General features: G+C 45.7%; 1 protein-coding gene and 1 long non-coding RNA gene across 7 annotated transcripts in view; one reads left to right on the top strand and one right to left on the bottom strand.

Moving 5' to 3' along the window:
- Positions 1-20,191, top strand: part of ptprea (protein tyrosine phosphatase receptor type Ea) — a 452,659-nt gene that overhangs the window by 141,912 nt on the left and 290,556 nt on the right. For 3 of the 6 annotated variants that reach the window (XM_072479196.1, XM_072479189.1, XM_072479191.1), the window contains exon 3: positions 19,440-19,609. The exons of 2 other annotated variants lie outside the window; for them this stretch is intronic. The gene's annotated coding sequence lies outside the window, so the exon portion shown is untranslated. The remainder of the gene's footprint in view (positions 1-19,439; positions 19,610-20,191) is intronic. One more of the 6 variants, XM_072479192.1, reaches the window with a different exon arrangement.
- The window catches only part of LOC140393128 (uncharacterized), a 190,072-nt gene that overhangs the window by 140,116 nt on the left and 29,765 nt on the right, over positions 1-20,191 (bottom strand). The gene's annotated exons all lie outside the window — the stretch shown is intronic.

Here is a 20,191-nt window from a genome sequence, read left to right as displayed (position 1 = left end):
CCCCCCCCCCCACAGGCCGCCACCTGACCCTTGCACGCAGAGTTCCCACCAGCTGCGAGCAGGTGTGGTCGCTGGCGAGACTCAGCGTTTTAACTGCGGCCACTCGGCCCACCCCGGCTCAGAATCGGCGGACCGGCCCCGTAGAACGGCTCGCGACTGGCACCGTGGCAAACACGCCGGCACCAATGGCGCCGATTCTCCGCTCTGCAGAGAATCGTGTGCCGGCGTTGGGGCGGCATGGCCCGGTCGCGGAGATTCTCCGGCCTGGCCCCGGGCGGAGAGAATCCCGCCCTACATTCCGCCCAACAAAGGTTGGTGGAATTGCGGATAGCGATGAGGACTGTCTGAGGATACAGCAGGATTTAGATTGTCTGGAGACTTGGACGGAGAGATGGCAGATGGAGTTTAATCCGGACAAATGTGAGGTAATGCATTTTGGAAGGGCTAATGCAGGTAGGGAATATACAGTGAATGGTAGAACCCTCAAGAGTATTGAAAGTCAAAGAGATCTAGGAGTACAGGTCCACAGGTCATTGAAAGGGGCAACACAGGTGGAGAAGGTAGTCAAGAAGGCATACGGCATGCTTGCCTTCATTGGACGGGGCATTGAGTATAAGAATTGGCAAGTCATGTTGCAGCTGTATAGAACCTTAGTTAGGCCACACTTGGAGTATAGTGTTCAATTCTGGTCGCCACACTACCAGAAGGATGTGGAGGCTTTAGAGAGGGTGCAGAAGAGATTTACCAGAATGTTGCCTGGTATGGAGGGCATAAGCTATGAGGAGCGATTGAATAAACTCGGTTTGTTCTCTCTGGAACGAAGGAGGTTGAGGGGCGACCTGATAGAGGTCTACAAAATTATGAGGGGCATAGACAGAGTGGATAGTCAGAGGCTTTTCCCCAGGGTAGAGGGGTCAATTACTAGGGGGCATAGGTTTAAGGTGAGAGGGGCAAGGTTTAGAGTAGATGTACGAGGCAAGTTTTTTACGCAGAGGGTAGTGGGTGCCTGGAACTCGCTACCGGAGGAGGTAGTGGAAGCAGGGACGATAGGGACATTTAAGGGGCATCTTGACAAATATATGAATAGGATGGGAATAGAAGGATACGGACCCAGGAAGTGTAGAAGATTGTAGTTTAGTCGGGCAGTATGGTCGGCGCGGGCTTGGAGGGCCGAAGGGCCTGTTCCTGTGCTGTACATTTCTTTGTTCTTTGTTGTTATTCTCAGAAGAATGCGATTTCAAAATCTAATGTTTATTTCAAATTTTCTTTGAAATAGGTTTAATGAACTAAAATTTGAATTTTATTTGATCTTTTAAAACTTAAAGCAATGGTTGTGACTGAGGGAAACAAAATTTAATCTAAAATATGTAAGTATTGGCACTCTTCAAGTAAAGTAATTATTTCTTTTAGCAGCATGGTAGCTCAGTGGTTAGCACAGTTGCTTCACAGCTCCAGGGTCCTAGGTTCGATTCCCGGCTTGGGTCACTGTTTGTGAGTCTGCACGTCCTCCCCGTGTCTGCGTGGGTTTCCTCCGGGTGCTCCGGTTTCCTCCCACAGTCCAAAGATGTGCAGGTTAGGTGGATTTGCCATGCTAAATTGCCCTTAGGTTAGGTGGGGTTACTGGTTGACGGGGATAGGGTGGAGGTGTGGGCTTAAGTGGGATGCTCTTTCCAAGGTCCGTGCTGACTCGATGGGCCAAATGGCCTCCTTCTGCACTGTAAATTCTATAAAATTCAACGCCTCCATTTTCTCATTGGAATTTTAATTTTTGGAGATCTAGGATTGTAAACCTTTCCATCCCATTTGCCCCTCCTTAAAACAATTGAGATTGAGGAGATTCAGAAATTTCCTCAGCCAGATTTCACATCGGATCAGGGAATGGGTAGTTTACTATTGCGACTGTACATAACCCATGTGTGTGGAACGCACTAACATACCATTACCGCGCCTTATTGTGGTCATAGGTGATTAAGAGGATTACAACTTCTATTTTTTTCTTGACTTCCCCAGTGGTTTGGAGATTGAAGACCACATTTATTACACAGACTGTAACTGCTAAACTGTGAGCAAACAAAACAAGCGTTATTGCCAAAGAAATATTCAGTCACCCTGTCTAGTCCCTGTCTCGTGCAGTGACAGCAATGTGCAAGCTTGTATTTTTCGTTGTTAATTACTCTATTGGATCACAATCATCCAAATGGCAAAGTTATGCACCTCATAAACATTGAGTAAACCAGCTTCTGGCCCTAAATAATACCAGTAGGCTCTACCTTTTACTCGTTCATCTACTCTTCAACTTATTAAGAATACCTAAAATTCTTGTTCATTCAGCATAATTAGTCCTGTTTTTATTAAGTCGTACAGTTCTAGGCTACAATGAAAAGACTGCAAGAATTACCTTTCATGCCATTGTCTTGCCTCTCATGCTCTTTCGACAACATTGAAATTACAGTAAGGATTTTCCTTGAGCTTTGGGATCCTGAAGTTAGGATCAAATAAGGTCAGAATCCCCCTGACTGTGTAGGGAAAAAGTCACCTTGCATTGATTTCCCCCGAATTGGCCAATTAGTGCTTCCAGTGCAGCCATTTGTCCAATTAAGATGGCAAGAAGGCTCTCAAAGTTGGGTTACAATCGGAGTCCCCTCAGCACTGAAGAAGCAGCAGGCAATCTTTTCAAGCAAGAGAGGGAGAGAGTGCGTGTCCATCTTTTAACATTTCAAATAAAAAATAGACTGAGGAACTGGGCCTCCATTGTGGGGAGTAACCCCTCTACAGGATGGCTGGTGGCTGCAGCTGTGGCTAAGCAGGCAGGTGTGACCTCCCAACCTGCCTGGAACATTGGCGCACCAGCTTACCCTCAACATCAGTCTGCCACTGGGAGGCTGCCCCCAGGCAGCTGACGGTAGTCCCGAGCTCCTCCAGGCCTGGAAACTGACAAGAAAATTGTAGTCTCTCAGTGGGCCTGAAGTGGCCTATGAATCAGGTTAATTGGCTACCCGCCACCTAAGGGAGGATAGCCCTGCTGCCTCCCATCCCATCTCTGGGGAAATGACCTGGGGTGGGATTGAATCAGCAAACTGGCACAAAAGCAAGCAGCATGAACTTTCACACCAACTTGTCTTAACCCAATGGGGCAAAAAATACAGCTCTTTGTTGGGATTTGATTTGGCAACCACTAGTTGTCCTGCAGTCCCTTCTTTTTATGTGTCCGTTTTCCACATGGTGAGAAATGCAAGCAGGGAAAATTAAATTATAGGTAGCTTCACAGCCGAGACAAATCCTGTTCTTATGTCATCATTAAAACCATTGGCCAAACAGGAGACAAATCTGGGCGACCCCCCGCCGGGTCGGCGAATCCTCACCATGGCGGGCACGGAGAAGAGAATCCCCACGGATAATTCCGCACTTTCAGGGGCTGTTGATGCCGGAGTAGTTGGCACCGGTTCTCCCGCCGGCGCATGGGGACTTAATCCCCCAGAAGGGAGAATCCCGCTCGTGTCTGTCATTTTCCAGGAATTCTGAAACCGATTACAGCACTCATTATTTCATTGTTGCTGATTGTGGAGGGCACCAGAGATGTTTCTGTTCTATATTACTGCAGTACTGATGGGACAAACTTACCATATCAAAGCAACTTCCATCAAAAATTAATCTGTTTCGTGCTGCATCACATGACATGGAAGACTAACTCTCATTATTTATCTCCTATTTTTGAATAATGTAACCTCAAAGGCAAATATGTTCACTAATTTCGCTCATTCTGTCAGGGCTTTCCAATCCAAAACACCCAATTATGTTACCAACCGCCGATATTTAAACATGACACAAATTGACAGATTAGATGGGTGTTGGAATTAGGGTCAGTTGTCTCATTTGTTTTTCAAAAGCTTTTGTCGTGACCCAACTTTTCCATTTACAAATTGACTGCAGCATCTCATCTTAGAATAGGAATGATTTAAGTTTCTCAAGAAGCTGCATGATTTTTTGCAGCAATAAGTTCCATTTCGATTCGAAGAACAAGGACTAAATTAGTAATAATATATCACACACATCTAGGGGTTAGATGACAGTGACCATTGCATTTTAGTGTTCGGAAGCCGCGAGCTCTCTGGGAAACACTTCTGCTTTTTGTGAAGGTGGTTTTGAGTTCCTTTCCCAACAGTAGCACTCAGGCAGTTAAGTCAGTTATTGTGCAATCAAAGGAAAAATGTAAAATGTCAGCATTCAGGGGAATGCAACACCCCAAGCCATGGCAACAATTCCGTGCCAGGTGTATTGGCATAGACACAAAAACAAATGGATCAGTGGAATGAAGATTTAACCAGAGTTATGAATGCAAATATTTCACTAGCATTATATTGCACTGCAATAATATCCTCATGGCTCACTCTACTTTACTTTGTTCACATGCTGCCACTAAATACATTTAAAAAAACATATCACACAAATGTTACAAATCAAATATTCCCAGAAAACACATAGGGCACGATTTAACTAAATGGGAACAAAGTCCCATAGTGAGCGCGTTTAGCTGCGTGTTTCCTGGTGCTCGCAGCACCCAGAAACAGAAGGGTATAAAACGTGACTCGCTTTTGATAAGGGGTCTCAACCGGGAATGCACAGCCGAGGCTGCACATAGCCCCGTTTGTACACTGAGGAGCTCCGCTCACCCGAACTCCTCAGTGTAGTGAGATATCGAGATGCCATTTTCAAATGGTGTCCCGATTGCCAAAGCCCCTGAAGCAACCCCCTATCCCTCCTCAAACCCCAATGCAGTATGGGAGCCCGAGGGCTCTCAGGTGAGGGAAATTGATCCCAAGCCTCTGTTAATTCAGAAATCTGCACATTAAAGTGAGACTAGCTGTCTTGCTTTAAATGCCGATTTGCTAAAAAGTGATCCTACCCACAATGGACCGGATTCACATCGTAACGTTTCCCATGTTCCCTTCAACTCTTGTGAAGAGCATTGGACATTGACTGGGAAAGATACAACAACCTGTGGCTGACATCTGTTTCTGTTTGATAGTTTATTCAAGAGATTTGAAGGAAGTGGATGAAACAAAGTTGGGGATGTCCATGAGGAAATAGTAGTATGTTTCAGAGATGAGGGGTGCAAGAACAGATTTTGGAGGAGCGCAAATGAGATGGAAGAGAAAAAGGGATGATCGATAGTACTAAGCATAAGTGGAAGAAGAAACAATGAATAACACATGACAGAAAGTAGTTACAATTATGTAATGCCTTTCACACCTTCAGGATATTCCACAGAGCTTTTCAACCAATGGCATTCTTGTGGGCGGAACAGTGGGGTAGTGGGTAGCACTGCTGCTTCATGGCAGCAAGGACCCGGGTTCGATCCTGGCCCTGGGGTTACTGTCCATGTAGAGTTTACACGTTTTCCTCATGTCTGCATGGGTCTCACCCCCACAACCCAAAGATGTGCAGGATAGGTGGATTAGCCATGCTAAATTTCCCCTTAATTGGAAAGGAAATGAATTGGGCACTTTACATTTATTTTTTAATAATGGCATTCTTGAGAAGTGCAGTGACTGATGTAACATAAGAAAAAAGGGCAGCCAATTTGAGCATAGCAATTAAATAAATAAATCTGTTTTGATATCTGGTTAAGGATAAATGTTAACCATAACCTTGGAGAATGAATTGTCCTGGGCCTTTTATTTTCACCTGTGAGGACATTGAAGGTTTCTGTTTAACCTTTAACCTTAAAGGCAGAATGATTGGTCGTGCACTTGGTTTACTCAGGGAGTCTGAGTTGCTGTGGTAACATGTACTTTTTATGTATGTTGTAGTCCGGAGCTATGGATAGTGATGGATGAGGCTCAATGTTCTTTGCATTGCATGGCTGACCAGAAATCTCTCCCGCTTTTGCTATTGGCTTATGTTGGAAGATTTGCAGATTGATAATCAGCCTGTTTGGCTGCAGGTTATGAATACACCTTCCTTGGCAACCCAGTCCAGTGGGACTCAAATCCACAGCATCTGGCTCAAAGGGAGGGATGCTGTCCACTGTGTCACAAGACTTTCCATCACTTCTTCAGTACTACACTGAAATATCAGGCCCGGCCAAGTGGCCCACAGATTGAAGTGCTATCATTAAATATAGGCTGACTCAGGCAGCCCTACATTTGGCAATAGAGCAGAGCTCAGCTCATCTTGTCAAACGATGAACTGTGGCTCTCATGTGGACCTGTTTAATTCGCCAGCCCATCATTGGTCAGGTTAACATGTGACGGTTAACCCAGGAAGTGAATTCACAACGCTCTTTTTGTATACCTCAGTGTAGATGCCTTTAAGTGCCCTTTATTGTTTTTGGACAGAGCGATTGAATAAATGTTTTCCCCGTTATTCCCTGTCAGGGTGACATTTCCCTGTCCTCCTGATAATTCTCCTTGGCTTGGAGATGACATTCCAGCTGATAGATGCTGTTAATGTTTTTCGTTTTGCTGTGTCCTGGTAATACAGATAATTAACCCTCGCTGCTCTGAGAGATTACACTTCCAAACCTTTCAGTTTTCACACAACTGCTCTCTGATAATTTAGTCTAATACAGAAGAATGTCAAATTGTGAGTTCACTTAAAGTGATGCCGGCTCGGAGAGATCATTCACGTTTGAGCTTTGATATGAACTCTCAGTGCTTCAGTTCTGGAAATAAGTTTAAAACACTTTAAGTCACTTGATTTAAATACTGAACAAAATCCATGGGGATAGTGATTCACATTTTGTCTTCAGTAGTTAAAGGAATGTCTTTATGTTTACGAAAGAGCAATAAAAATGTTAGAGGATTTAGAAACTTGGAAGATTTAATATACAAATCAAATTCAATTTCAGCAACGTTTCCCCTGAAAAATGTGTAAACTCTGCATCGTAGTTTATGGCAGTAAATGTATTCAGTGTGTACTGCGGCTTGTGTGTCCAAGAATAGCAGCATTTGGGCAGATGTACTGAGGGAGGAACTGCATGATTTCAGGAAATGACTACTATCTTGATCTAGCGTCCTCCTTGAACAAACATTTAGCAGTAACTATTAATGCAGCAATATAGTCACGTGGAAAAGGTAGTTTTATGCTAAAATTATCAATTCAGATGGTTTGTTGAAGCGTTTAAACTACAATATGAATGTTAATTTAAAATCCAAGCTCAAACCTGACTCAGCCAAAGTAATGATGTGTGGTTTACTATGACGTTGTTTTTGATGGAAGTATCAAACAGTATGTTGTTTTTCAGCAATCTGCATCAATGAATTTAATGATTAACTGTTTTCCTGCAAAGCAGAAATAAATTAAGGAAAGCACATTTAACACAGGAATTAGTTTCAGTGCATTGAGTAAGATAAAAGTATTGATGTATTTTAATGCAAACAATAATATATCGTATGTGCAGCTTTATTGAAAAACCCATTTACATTTTTCAGCTTTACACTTTGTTGGGGAGACAGTCGCACAGTGGAAGGTTACTCAACTAATAATCCAGAGGCTCAGGTTAATGCTCTGGGGACATGGGTTCAAATCCCACCATGACACCTGGTGGTGTTGGTTTGTAGGTTTTATAAAGAGGGGGGCATGCCAGGTGTAGCCACCAGGCATTCCTAAAAATGAGGTTTCAGCCTGGTGAATTTGCATTCCAATCAATGACAACCAAAGAACAAAGAACAAAGAAAAGTACAGCACAGGAACATGCCCTTTGGCCCTCCAAGCCCGTGCCGACCATGCTGCCCGACTAAACTACAATCTTCTACACTTCCTGGGTCCGTACCCCTCTATTCCCATCCTATTCATGTATTTGTCAATATGCCCCTTAAATGTCACTATCGTCCCTGCTTCCACCACCTCCTCCGGCAGCGAGTTCCAGGCACCACTACCCTCTGTGTAAAAAAACTTGCCTCGTACATCTACTCTAAACCTTGTGCTCGCACCTTAAACCTATGCCCCTTAGTAATTGATCCCTCGACCCTGGGGAAAAGCCTCTGACTATCCACTCTGTCTATGCCCCTCATAATTTTGTAGACCTCTATCAGGTCGCCCCTCAACCTCCATCGTTCCAGTGAGAACAAACCGAGTTTACTCAACCGCTCCTCATAGCTAATGTCCTCCGTACCAGGCAACATTCTGGTAAATCTCTTCTGCACCCTCGCTAAAGCCTCCACATCCTTCTGGTAGTGTGGTGACCAGAATTGAACACTATACTCCAAGTGTGGCCTAACTAAGGTTCGATACAGCTGCAACATGACTTGCCAATTCTTATACTCAATACCCCGGCCAATGAAGGCAAGCATGCCGTATGCCTTCTTGACTATCTTCTCCACCTGTGTTGCCCCTTTCAGTGACCTGTGGACCTGTACGCCTAGATCTTTCTGACTTTCAATACTCTTGAGGGTTCTACCATTCAATGTATATTCCCTACCTGCATTAGACCTTCCAAAATGCATTACCTCACATTTGTCCGGATTAAACTCCATCTGCCATCTCTCCGCCCAAGTCTCCAAACAATCTAAATCCTGCTGTATCCTCTGATATCGCTATCCGCAATTCCACCAGCCTTTGTGTCGCCTACAAACTTACTAATCAGACCAGTTACATTTTCCACCAAATCATTTATATGTACTACAAACAGCAAAGGTCCCAGCACTGATCCCTGCGGAACACCACTAGTCACAGCCCTCCAATTAGAAAAGCATCCTTCTATTGCTACTCTCTGCCTTCTATGACCTGGCCAGTTCTGTATCCACCTTGCCAGCTCACCCCTGATCCCGTGTGACTTCACCTTTTGTACAAGTCTACCATGAGGGACCTTGTCAAAGGCCTTACTGAAGTCCATATAGACAACATTCACTGCCCTACCTGCATCAATCATCTTTGTGACCTCTTTGAAAAACTCTATCAAGTTAGTGAGACACAACCTCCCCTTCACAAAACCATGCTGCCTTTCACTAATACGTCCATTTGCTTCCAAATGGGAGTAGATCCTGTCTCAAAGAATTCTCTCCAGTAATTTCCCTACCACTGAAGTAAGGCTCACCGGCCTGTAGTTCCCTGGATTATCATTGCTCCCTTCTTAAACAAAGGAACAACATTGGCTATTCTCCAGTCCTCCGGGACATCATCTGAAGACAGTGAGGATCCAAAGATTTCTGTCAAGGCCTCAGCAATTTCCTCTCTAGCCTCCTTCAGTATTCTGGGGTAGATCCTATCAGGCCCTGGGGACTTATCTACCTTAATATTTTTCAAGACGCCCAACACCTCGTCTTTTTGGATCTCAATGTGACCCAGGCTATCTACACACCCTTCTCCAGACTCAAGATCTACCAATTCCTTCTCTTTGGTGAATACTGATGCAAAGTATTCATTTAGTACCTTGCCCATTTCCTCTGGCTCCACTCATAAATTCCTTTGCCTATCCTTCAGTGGGCCAACCCTTTCCCTGGCTACCCTCTTGCTTTTTATGTACGTGTAAAAAGCCTTGGGATTTTCCTTAACCCTATTTGCCAATGGCTTTTCGTGACCCCTTCTAGCCCTCCTGACTCCTTGCTTAAGTTCCTTCCTACTTTCCTTATATTCCACACAGGCTTCGTCTGTTCCCAGCCTTTTAGCCCTGACAAATGCCTCCTTTTTCTTTTTGACGAGGCCTACAATATTTCTCGTTATCCAAGATTCCCGAAAATTGACGTATTTATCCTTCTTCCTTACAGGAATATGCCAGCCCTGAATTCCTTTCAACTGACACTTGAAAGCCTCCCACATGTCAGATGTTGATTTACCCTCAAACATCCGCCCCCAATCTAGGTTCTTCACTTCCTGCCTAATATTGTTATAATTAGCCTTCCCCCAATTTAGCACATTCACCCTAGGACCACTCTTATCCTTGTCCACCAGCACTTTAAAACTTACTGAATTGTGGTCACTGTTCCCTAAATGCTCCCCTACTGAAACTTCTACCACCTGGCCGGCCTCATTCCCCAATACCAGGTCCAGTACAGACCCTTCCCTAGTTGGACTGTTTACATATTGTTTTAAGAAGCCCTCCTGGATGCTCCTTATAAACTCTGCCCCGTCTAGGCCCCTGGCACTAAGTGAGTCCCAGTCAATTTTGGGGAAGTTGAAGTCTCCCATCATAACAACCCTGTTGTTTTTACTCTTTTCCAAAATCTGTCTACCTGTCTGCTCTATCTCCCACTGGCTGTTGGGAGGCCTGTAGTAAACCCCCAACATAGTGACTGCACCCTTTCTTATTCCTGATCTCTACCCATATAGCCTCACTGCCCTCTGAGGTGTCTTCCCGTAGTACAGCTGTGATATTCTTCCTAACCAGTAGCGCAACTCCGCCACCCCTTTTGCATCCCCCTCTATCCCGCCTGAAACATCTAAATCCTGGAACGTTTAGCTGCCAATCCTGCCCTTCCCTCAACCAGGTCTCTGTAATGGCAACAACATCATAGTTCCAACTACCAATCCAAGCTCTAAGTTCATCTGCCTTACCCGTAATACTTCTTGCATTAAAACATATGCACTTCAGGCCACCAGACCTGCTGTGTTCAGCAACTTCTCCCTGTCTGCTCTGCCTCAGAGCCATACTGGCCCTATTCCTTAGTTCTCCCTCGATGCTCTCACCTTCTGACCTATTGCTCCCGTGCCCACGGGATATCGCGGCCAGGATATTTATGCCTCTCCAGTTTAGATGCAACCCGTCCTACTTATACAGGTCACACCTGCCCCGGAAGAGCACCCAGATAACGGAAACCCTCCCTCATACACCAGCTGTTTAGCCATGTGTTTAGCTGCTCTATCTCCTATTTCTAGCCTCACTGGCACGTGGCACAGGGAGTAATCCCGAGATTACAACCCTAGAGGTCCTGTCTTTTAACTTTCTGCCTAGTTCCCTGAACTCCTGCTGCAGGACCTCATGCCCCTTCCTGCCTATGTCATTAGTACCAATATGTACAACGACCTCTGCCTGTTTGCCCTCCCCCTTCAGGATGTCCGCTACCTGTTCGGAGACATCCTGGACCCTGGCAACAGGGAGGTAACATACCATCCTGGAGCCTCTTTCATGTCCACAGAAGCGCCTATCTGTGCCCCTGACTATAGAGGCCCCTATGACTATTGCTCTTCTGCGCTTTGACCCTCCCTTCTGAACATCAGAGGCAGCTGTGGTGCCACTGCTCTGGCTGCTGCTGTTTTCCCTGATAGGCTATTCCCCCCGACAGTATCCGAAGCGGTATACCTGTTCATGAGGGGGACAACCACAGGGGATTCCTGCACTGACTGCCTGCCCTTTCTGGTGGTCACCCCTTTCTCTGCCTGCACCTTGGGTGTGACCACATTTATATAACTGCTATTTATGATGATTTCCGCCACCTGCATGCTCCTAAGAGCATCCAACTGCTGCTCCAACCGAACCATGCGGTCTGTGAGGAGCTCCAGTTGGGTGCGCTTTCTGCAGATGAAGCCATCCGGGACGCTGGAAGCCTCCCGGACCTGCCACATCTCACAGTCAGAGCACTGCACCCCTCTAACTGACATTGCGTCAATTAATTCGTAAATTAAATTTAAAAGTTTTTTTTAAAAAGTTACTGTTATCTATATGTTTCCTGGCACTAGATTTCTACTATAAATGTGAAAGCTAAATACAGTACTCTCCGATCTCTGGCTTATATACCCCTTGAATTTACCCCTCGAAATGACCATGAAACCCATTGTCGATTGTTGTAAAACTCATCTGGTGAAAGAATATCCTTTGGGAAGGAAAGCATCCATCCTTTCCTGGTCTGGTCTACATGTGACTCCAGGCCAACTGGAATGTGGTTGACCTCTGAAATGGCTTGCTAAAAAGCCTTTAAAAAAAGAGGAATGAAACTGGGCAGACCACCCGCCATTGACCTAGGCACTAGGAATGACAATGGCAAACCCAGCTCTGTCGACCCTGTAAAGTTCTCCTTATTAACTCTTGGGCTTGTATTGAAATTGGGAAAGCTGTCAAGAAACATCATAAAACGTAAAATGTCTCAGATCCCACCATTACCATGGGTGTTGTACACCACTCTCAGGACATATACAGCAGATGTAGTGACCCAGTGGTATATCATCAGGAGGGAGTTGCCCAGGAAGTCCTTAAAATCAACTCCATACCCCATGAAGTCTCATGGAATCAGGACAAACATGGGCAAGGAAATCCCCTGCTAATTATTGCCTCCCCAACCCTCTCCTCCCCTTTCCTCGTCTAGTGAATCAGTGTGTTGAACACCACTTGCACAAAGCACTGAGGGTGGCAAGGGCACAAAACATACTATGGACAGGGGGACTTCAATGTTCATAACCAGAAGTGGCTCAGTAGCACCACAACTAACTGAATCGGCCAAGTTCTAAAGGATATGACTGCTAGAGTGGGACTACAGTAAGTGAAGCAACCAGCAAGAAACCTACTTGACCTCATCCTCACCAATCTACCTGTTACCGATGCATCTAAGCATGGCAGTATCGGTGGAGAGGAAATCCCACCTTCATGTTGGGTATACCTCCATCATGTGGTGCAACACTATCACTCTACTTGGAATCCATAAGATGCTGTAGACTATCGGCAGCAGAATTGTAGTGAACCGCAATCTGTAACCTCAGGAGCAGCAACAGGCATACCTAAAAATGAGGTGTCAGCCTGGTGAAGCTACAATATAGGACTGTCTGCATGCTAAACGGCAAAAGCATCATGCAATAGATAAAGCTAAACAATCCCAAATCAACGAATCGGGTCTATGGTCTGCAGTCCTACCACATCTAGCCATGAAAGCTGGTGGGCAATGAACTAACTGGAGGTGGAGACTCCACAAATATCCCCATCCTAAATAATGGGGAACCCAGCAAGCAGTGCAAAAGACGCTGCTGTAGCATATGCAACCACCTTCAGCCAGAAGTGCAGTGGATAATAAACCTCGACCTCTTCCTGCGGTCCCCAGTGTCACAGATGTTAGTCTTCAGCCATTTGATTCACTCCATGTAATATCAATAAACAGCTGATGTCACTGGAAACTGCAAAGGCCCTAACAACATTATAGCAATAGTAGTGAAAGACTTGTGCTTCAGAACTAGCTCGGCAACCAACCAGGGTGTTTCAGTAGAGTGACAACTAACTGACAGGCATCTAACTGACAGTGTGAAAAATGATCAGAAAAAGTTAAATACCGTCCCTCAGTCCTCTCTTAATAATCAGCAAAGTGATAGAGTTGTCATCAACAGCGCCACCAAGTGACACTTGCTCGGCAATAACCTGCTCACTAATGCTCAATTTGGGTGCCGCCAGGAGCACTCCGCTCCTGATCTCATTGCATTACTTAAGAGGTGAGGTGAGAGTCAGTGCCCTTGACATCAAGGCCTGATGTCAATTCTGGGGTCTCAGTGCTCCCCCCAGCAGAGAATCGGACTGGTCTCTGCTGGCACTGGGAGTGGTGCTTGTCTCACTCCTTAACAATGCAGTTATATGCATGGTGGAGAGCTCACTGGATTCCATTGGAATCCTGGTATCAGGTTGCAGGCGGCCCGATCCCGAGGTCAGGCGGCAGGCCCTCCTCCCCTTCACAAGCTAATCCTGCGCCCCCACCCGAGAAGGAAGGGTATTCTCCTCACCTCCAAGGAATGACGGTTAACCACCCCACAGCATGCATGCGTGAGGGAGACACAACACCCCCACCATAGACCCCCCAATCAGAGCCCCCCATCAGAGATGCCTCTCAGTCACCACCATAATTCCCCCCATTAGATCCCCCAATCAGTCACCCCCGGCAGAGGTTTCTGCTATGAAAAAGATGAAGTGAAACCACTTAGCTGCTTCTGATGTGGTGAGAAGCTGTCAATCATAGCAAGAGTTTCTGAGTTGTATTCGACCATGAAGATGAATAAACAATCCACCAAGCCTCTGTGTCGAGACCAATAAAACTGTCAATCACTGGCAGTGAAATGTATTGCTGTGTAAAATAGAATAGATTTGCAGTTCGAAGACTGTCAGTGGATTTGAAGCTTTTCAACTGTAGCTTGCTTTGGAGGAAGCCTCTGACACTACAGCTGCTGCTTTAAACACTTTTATCTGAGGCAGCAGATATTAGGGAAGGGTAAGTGAAAATGCAGTGATCTGTACTGCCTGGACTGCTCTTCAGCTTTCAGGCAGAGGTGACAGTGGGGGGTCTGATGGGGTACTCCAATGGGGGTGACTGATGAGGCTCTCTGGTTGGTGGGTGTGATTGGGGGGTGCGAAGGCAGGATGTGGGGGTGCTTCATCCCTCTTCAGCGGCAGAGGGGCACTTCATCAGTGCCCTGACCCGCTTGACCCTCCCCCACCCCCTTCGGCTCTACCCCATCAGGGCTGCGCTTGGCCAAATTTGCGCCAAAGCCCAGCTGGTGGAGTTCCCATGAGGGTCAGAGCATCATAGTAAGTGAGGGGGAGGGGTGGGGTGGGGGTGGGGGGGGGGGGGGGGGTGAGGGGGTGGGGGGGGGGGGGGTTGGGGGTGGGGGAGGGGGAATTCGGGCTTCAAGGCCACCAATTGCATGCAAATGCATAATTTACTTTAATTTACATGTTTCTACTGGCGCGGGGAAGCAGAGCAAGCCTCCTCTCCCCAGCATACTCCTGGCAAACAGCCAACAAATCGAAACTAATCTGGACAAGCGTGTTTGTTTATTTAGCTTATTGGCACAAGTACGCTTCAATGAGGTTACTGTGAAAAGCCCATAGTCGACACATTCCGGCGCCCGTTCGGGGAGGCTGGTATGGGAATTGAACCCACGCTGCTGGCATCATTCTGCATTGCAAGCCAGCTGTCTTAGCCCACTGTGCTAAACCAGCCCCAGCTTAACGCTATCCTTACCTCTCAGAGGGAAGTGAGAGACTGCTGTGCGCTCTGTTTCACGGAAACATGGCTCAACCCTGCCTCACTGGACTGTCATGTTTGCCTCCTCAACTCCTGGTGCTCAGATGTGGCTACTGTGGCAAACTACTGCTCCCTGGAAGTGGAATACCTGAATGTAAAGTGTTGCCCATAACATCATCCGCGGTGGGCTCCCACCCCAGGCTGAAGTGAAGAAGGCACTTGAATTTACCGCTGTAAATAACAGTGAAACAGAATACTTGGAGGCCTTGCTCTTCATGGCCAGAGACTTTAACCAGGCCAACCTCAAGAGTGTACTGCCAAAATTCCCTGGACACATCTCCTGTCCCACCAGGGGTGGCAACTTGACCACTGCTACACAGACATCAATGGATCAATAGATCCATTCCCCGACCGCACATCGGAAATCGGATCATAAGCCGGTGCTCCTACTCCCGACATACAAGCACGAGAATCTGATTAAGAAGGTTGTGCAATGCTGATCCAAGGCAACAGAAGAGCTCCAACACGACTGCTTAGAGTCAGTGGACTGATTCATATTTAAGAACTCAGCGAAATGAGTATGCCACCACCATCACTGACTTCATCAGCAAGTGTGTAGAAGTGCCAAAGAAGGTAGTTCCCCAACCAGAAACCATGGTTCAATTGAGAGAGTCACTCCCTACTGAAGGCCAGGTCTGAGGCGTTCAAGACAGGCGACCATGACCTGTACAAGAAATCCAGTCAAGATCTCCGCAAAGCCATTAGGGATGCCAAGAGACCAATACCAGACTAAGCTGGAGTCACAGTCTGACAACATGGACTCTTATCGGTTGTGGCAAGGCTTAAATAACATAACGGGCTACAAAGCAAAGCCGAGTAGAATCTCCAGCAGTAGCGTACTCCTCCCCGATGAACTCAGTTAATTCTACGCTCGTTTCGAGCAAGAAACCATCAAACCGTTGTCAACTGCCCAGCAGCCATGGACACACACTCAGCTTCTGAAGTCAGATCGGCCTTCTTGAAAGTGAACCCTCGGAAACCAACAGGTCCTGACAGAGTCCCTAGTTTTACACTCAGATCCTGCACGGACCAACTGGCAGGTGTGTTCGCGGACATCTTCAACCTCTCCCTAATCCATTTTGAGGTTCCTACCTGCTTTAAGAAGACCACCATCATACTGGTGCCAAAGAAGAATCAGGCAATGTGCTTCAACGACTACAGTCCGGTGGCCTTGACATCTATTATTATGAAGTGCTTCAAGAGGATGGACATGAGACACGTACAACTCCATAATCCCAGGATGCCTTGATCCACTGTAATGTGCATACTGCCACAACCGGTCCACAGCAGGCGCCATCTCCCTGGCCCTACACATCCCTGGACCATCTCGACAACAAGGACTCCTACGTTAGACTCCTATTTATTAACTACAACTCTGGCTTCAACCCCATAATCTCAGCCAAGCTCATATCAAAACTCCAAAACCCAGGACTTGGCTGCTCCCTCTTGCAACTGGATCTCAACTTCCTGACCCATGGACCACAATCAGTAAGAATAAACAACAACACCTCCTCCACGATAGTCCTCAATACCTTTCACTGTATCTCGGTACATGTGAGAATAAATCAAATCAAATATTGGCATTGGGCAATGGGAAATCCCCCCCAAGGCAGTATTCTATTGTGGAATTCAGGAACCCGAACAAAAGGGAAGCAAATGAGGATCAGGGAGACATCTCTTCACTGGTTTGACTCATACTTATCACAAAGGAAGATGGTTGTGATTGTTGGAGGTCAACCATCTCATTCTCAGCACATCACTGCAGGCGTTCCTCAGGGTGGTGTCCAAGGCCCAACAGTCCTCAATATCTTCATCAATGACCTTCCCTCCATCATAAGATCAGAAGTGGGGAAGTTCGCTGATGATTGGACAATGTTCGGCACCACTCACAACTCATCAGATATTGAAGCAGTCCATGTTCATAAGCAAAAAGATCTGATGACATTCAGTCCTGAGTTGATAAGGGGCAATAATCATTTGTGCCACACAAGTGCCAGACAATGACCATCTCCAACACAAAAGAATTTTACTATCTCCCCGTGACAGTCAATGATATTACCATCACTGAATTCCCCATGATCAACTTTCTGGGAGTTATCAGTGACTAGAAATTGAACCGAACCAGCCCCAGCCACATAAATACTGCGGCTACAAGAGCAGGCCAGTGGCTACAAGAGTAACCCACCTCCTGACTCCCCAAAGACTGTCCACCATCTACAAGCACACGTCAGGAGTGTGGTGCAATACTCTCCACATGCCTTGGTGAGTACAGCTCCAACAACATTCAAGAAGCTCAACAAGGACAAAGCAGCCCCACGATTGGCACGCCATCCACCACCTTAAGCATTCTCTTGCTCCACCACTGACTCATGGTGGCAGCAGTGTGCACCATCTACAAGATGCACTGCAGCAATTCACCAAGGCTCCTTTGACGGTACCTTGCAAACCCATGACGTCCACCACGAAGAGCAAGGGCAGCAGATTCATGCGAACACTCCATCTGCGCGTTGCACATCATTTCACTCACCATCTGGACTTGGAAATATGTCACTGCTCCTTCACTGTCGCGCGGTTAACATCTTGGAACTCCCTCCCTATCAGCATTGTGGGTGTGCCTACATCCCACAGACGAGAATGGTTCAACAAGGCATCTTACCACCAGCTTCTAATGTTAAATTAGGGATGAATAATAAATGCCTAGCCAGCGATGCCCACATCATATAAATTAATTTTAAAAACTATTGCAAACCGCATAGAATTGCCTCTCAGCAGCTCACTGCCCGGGGCAAGCAGTTAATTTCAGGAAGGCTTTGAAGACAGTGGTTCAGAAGATTGGTGACGGTGAACTAAAGAACCCAAGCGTGCCAAGATTCTAAATGAAGACAGTGCAAGAGACCTGAGTAAACAAAGGCAGCTTAAATGGAAATAGTAAGTCTAACTCTTCGCAGCCAGTTCACTTGATCAGCATTCAATTGTTCATATTAGTATTTTTTTCACATTTGAGTTGTAAAGAGTCATATTAATGTTGATGCTTGCTTTTCAATGTGATTTTAAGTTTAGCCCAAGTCTCAGTAAGCATATTATTAGTGTGATCTAAGAATAATAATAGTCAGTTAAAGTTGGAACTGAACTAGCTCAGAAGTAGGCTCTACCAGCATGATGTCATGGGTCCCGCCCCTTCACTTTTATTTAACAAAGTCCCTAAGGATATGATGGAGGAAACTGCCCTGGGGCTAGCGATTTCCACAATGTTCCCCATTGCCTGTGCCACTCTGCAAAACATTACAGAAAATTGCATCCAGTGCCTTTGTGTCTATGCAGAAGTGCTATTGACAGTTAGAAACTGTGATCATCGATGCAAGAGTTAAATATAAATGGGATTGTGTGCCCTTTTAGTTGCTACTAATTTAATGTTAAATATATTTACAGCTCAATCACAACTATAATCTGTTTTAATCCTTTTATTGTAGTCAGTCTATTGTCTGACTCTACTTAAATCTTCATATGCTCAGCAGATGATCTCAAATTCCAGTGAGATGAACTCCATGTTAAAATTACTTTGTCAGGCCTGATGATATTATATGACTTTGTGGTTTAAAAATCTCTTTTTGTAAGTTTAGTTTGCCTTACAATGTGGTTTTAACATTCGTGTGAAATGTACATCCAGAAAGAACCACAGGATTCTCTTGATACGTTCATGGGATGTCATTTCATGCAGTTAGGTGCCACCAGATTCAGAAAGTGCCTCCCCTTTTTAAAAACCACCACCAATTGATTGAAATTTTTAGATAATGTGGCCTACACTAAGCATCCAGAATGTTCATGCATAGAGAAGATTCTTGAGTGTGCATTCTGTGCATGAAGGGAACTGTTTCCTGCTCAGCAGAATTCACCTTTCAGCCAAGCAATATGATTGGCTACAATCCAAACTACAGCTACCAGTCTTGGGCTAGTAACTGCAAGTGTAGTTCAGCAAAATCTTCCCACATTACCAAACGTGGACGTGATGGGCTGGAACGTAAAAATCATAGAATGGTTACAGTTCTGTCGGAGGCCATTCAGTCTATTGAGTCCATGCTGGCCTTCTGCAAAAACAATTTGATTGGTTTCACTCCCCTGAACAGGTCAGGTTTTTAAAATTCCATTCTGCCCATTGGCTGTTTCTGTAGGTGAGCCTTATCGCTTATTATCAGAAATCTGTCGCTTCCGCTTTCCACACTTTCAGAGGTAATGTGTGGAATATTAAACTGATGTTCCCAGGACAAGTGAAGAGACCTGTTGTGGCCAGGAAACAGTTTGTTCTCTAACCAATTCGCAGCTTTAGCACCTCACTTCTGATTTTCCTATCCAATCAGTGAGGGCGAGTGGGATGGCACTCTGAATCTGTCAAAGGAAGGATTTAGAACACTAAATGCTCAATTAAACATGGATTTCTGAGGCTCCAGCAACCACAAGAATGGAGTGGAATTTGGCAAGGTGGTTCCCTGAGTCTCTCATTCTTACCTGTAGGTTCAGCAGTGGAATCTGAGGTGATCTTTTCCAAGAATGGTAGGAAGAGGCCAGTCTCGCAAACTGAGCAGGCTCGCTTGAAAGAGGTTGGTATAATCTGCAGCAAGAGCACGGTACCTCCAATTTACTGAAGCGCAGAGAGAATCCAGGACCTCGGGAGGGCAGGAAAGGTAAGTGATGTAATGCTTTCAGTGCCAAGCCCCACACTCTAACTGCCCCAGAGTTCCCCACCACAACTCGCCTCCGAACAACGTTGCAGTTACACACATTCCTCTCTCTGCAGATACCTTACCTCCCCATCTGAACAACCGAAGGACACTCTCATGTTTGTGCTATCTCACATTCATGCCTCACAGTCACAGTTAAATATGGCTTTGTGTGAGTTTAAAGAAAAAGCAGTGTCCAGATGACAGATGGAATGAATTGAGCCAAGACCGAATTAAATTGAATTCTTCATTCTGAATTTGGAGATGGGCGGGGGTAGTATCCTAAACAGGAAGTTTTTAACTCTGATATATATAAAAACAAGAGGAACTTATTAGGTTGTCCAATTATTCAGATAGACATCTCAAAATGTGTACAGAATTTGTATTAATGTATATATTGCCGTGACCAGTACACAGGACATGATATGTCAGTAGATGGGAGTTCTCACCAATGTGACAACAGGTATGGCATGCAAGAGCTTCTGAAGATCTTCGAGTAAACCCTTTAAGTTGTAGTCCTTTGTCATCACTCCTAGACAACCTGGC

The sequence above is a fragment of the Scyliorhinus torazame genome, chromosome 16, assembly GCF_047496885.1.
Source record: "Scyliorhinus torazame isolate Kashiwa2021f chromosome 16, sScyTor2.1, whole genome shotgun sequence".
In the NCBI taxonomy this organism is placed as follows: domain Eukaryota; kingdom Metazoa; phylum Chordata; class Chondrichthyes; order Carcharhiniformes; family Scyliorhinidae; genus Scyliorhinus; species Scyliorhinus torazame.
This window is presented reverse-complemented; position numbering and strand designations above follow the sequence as displayed.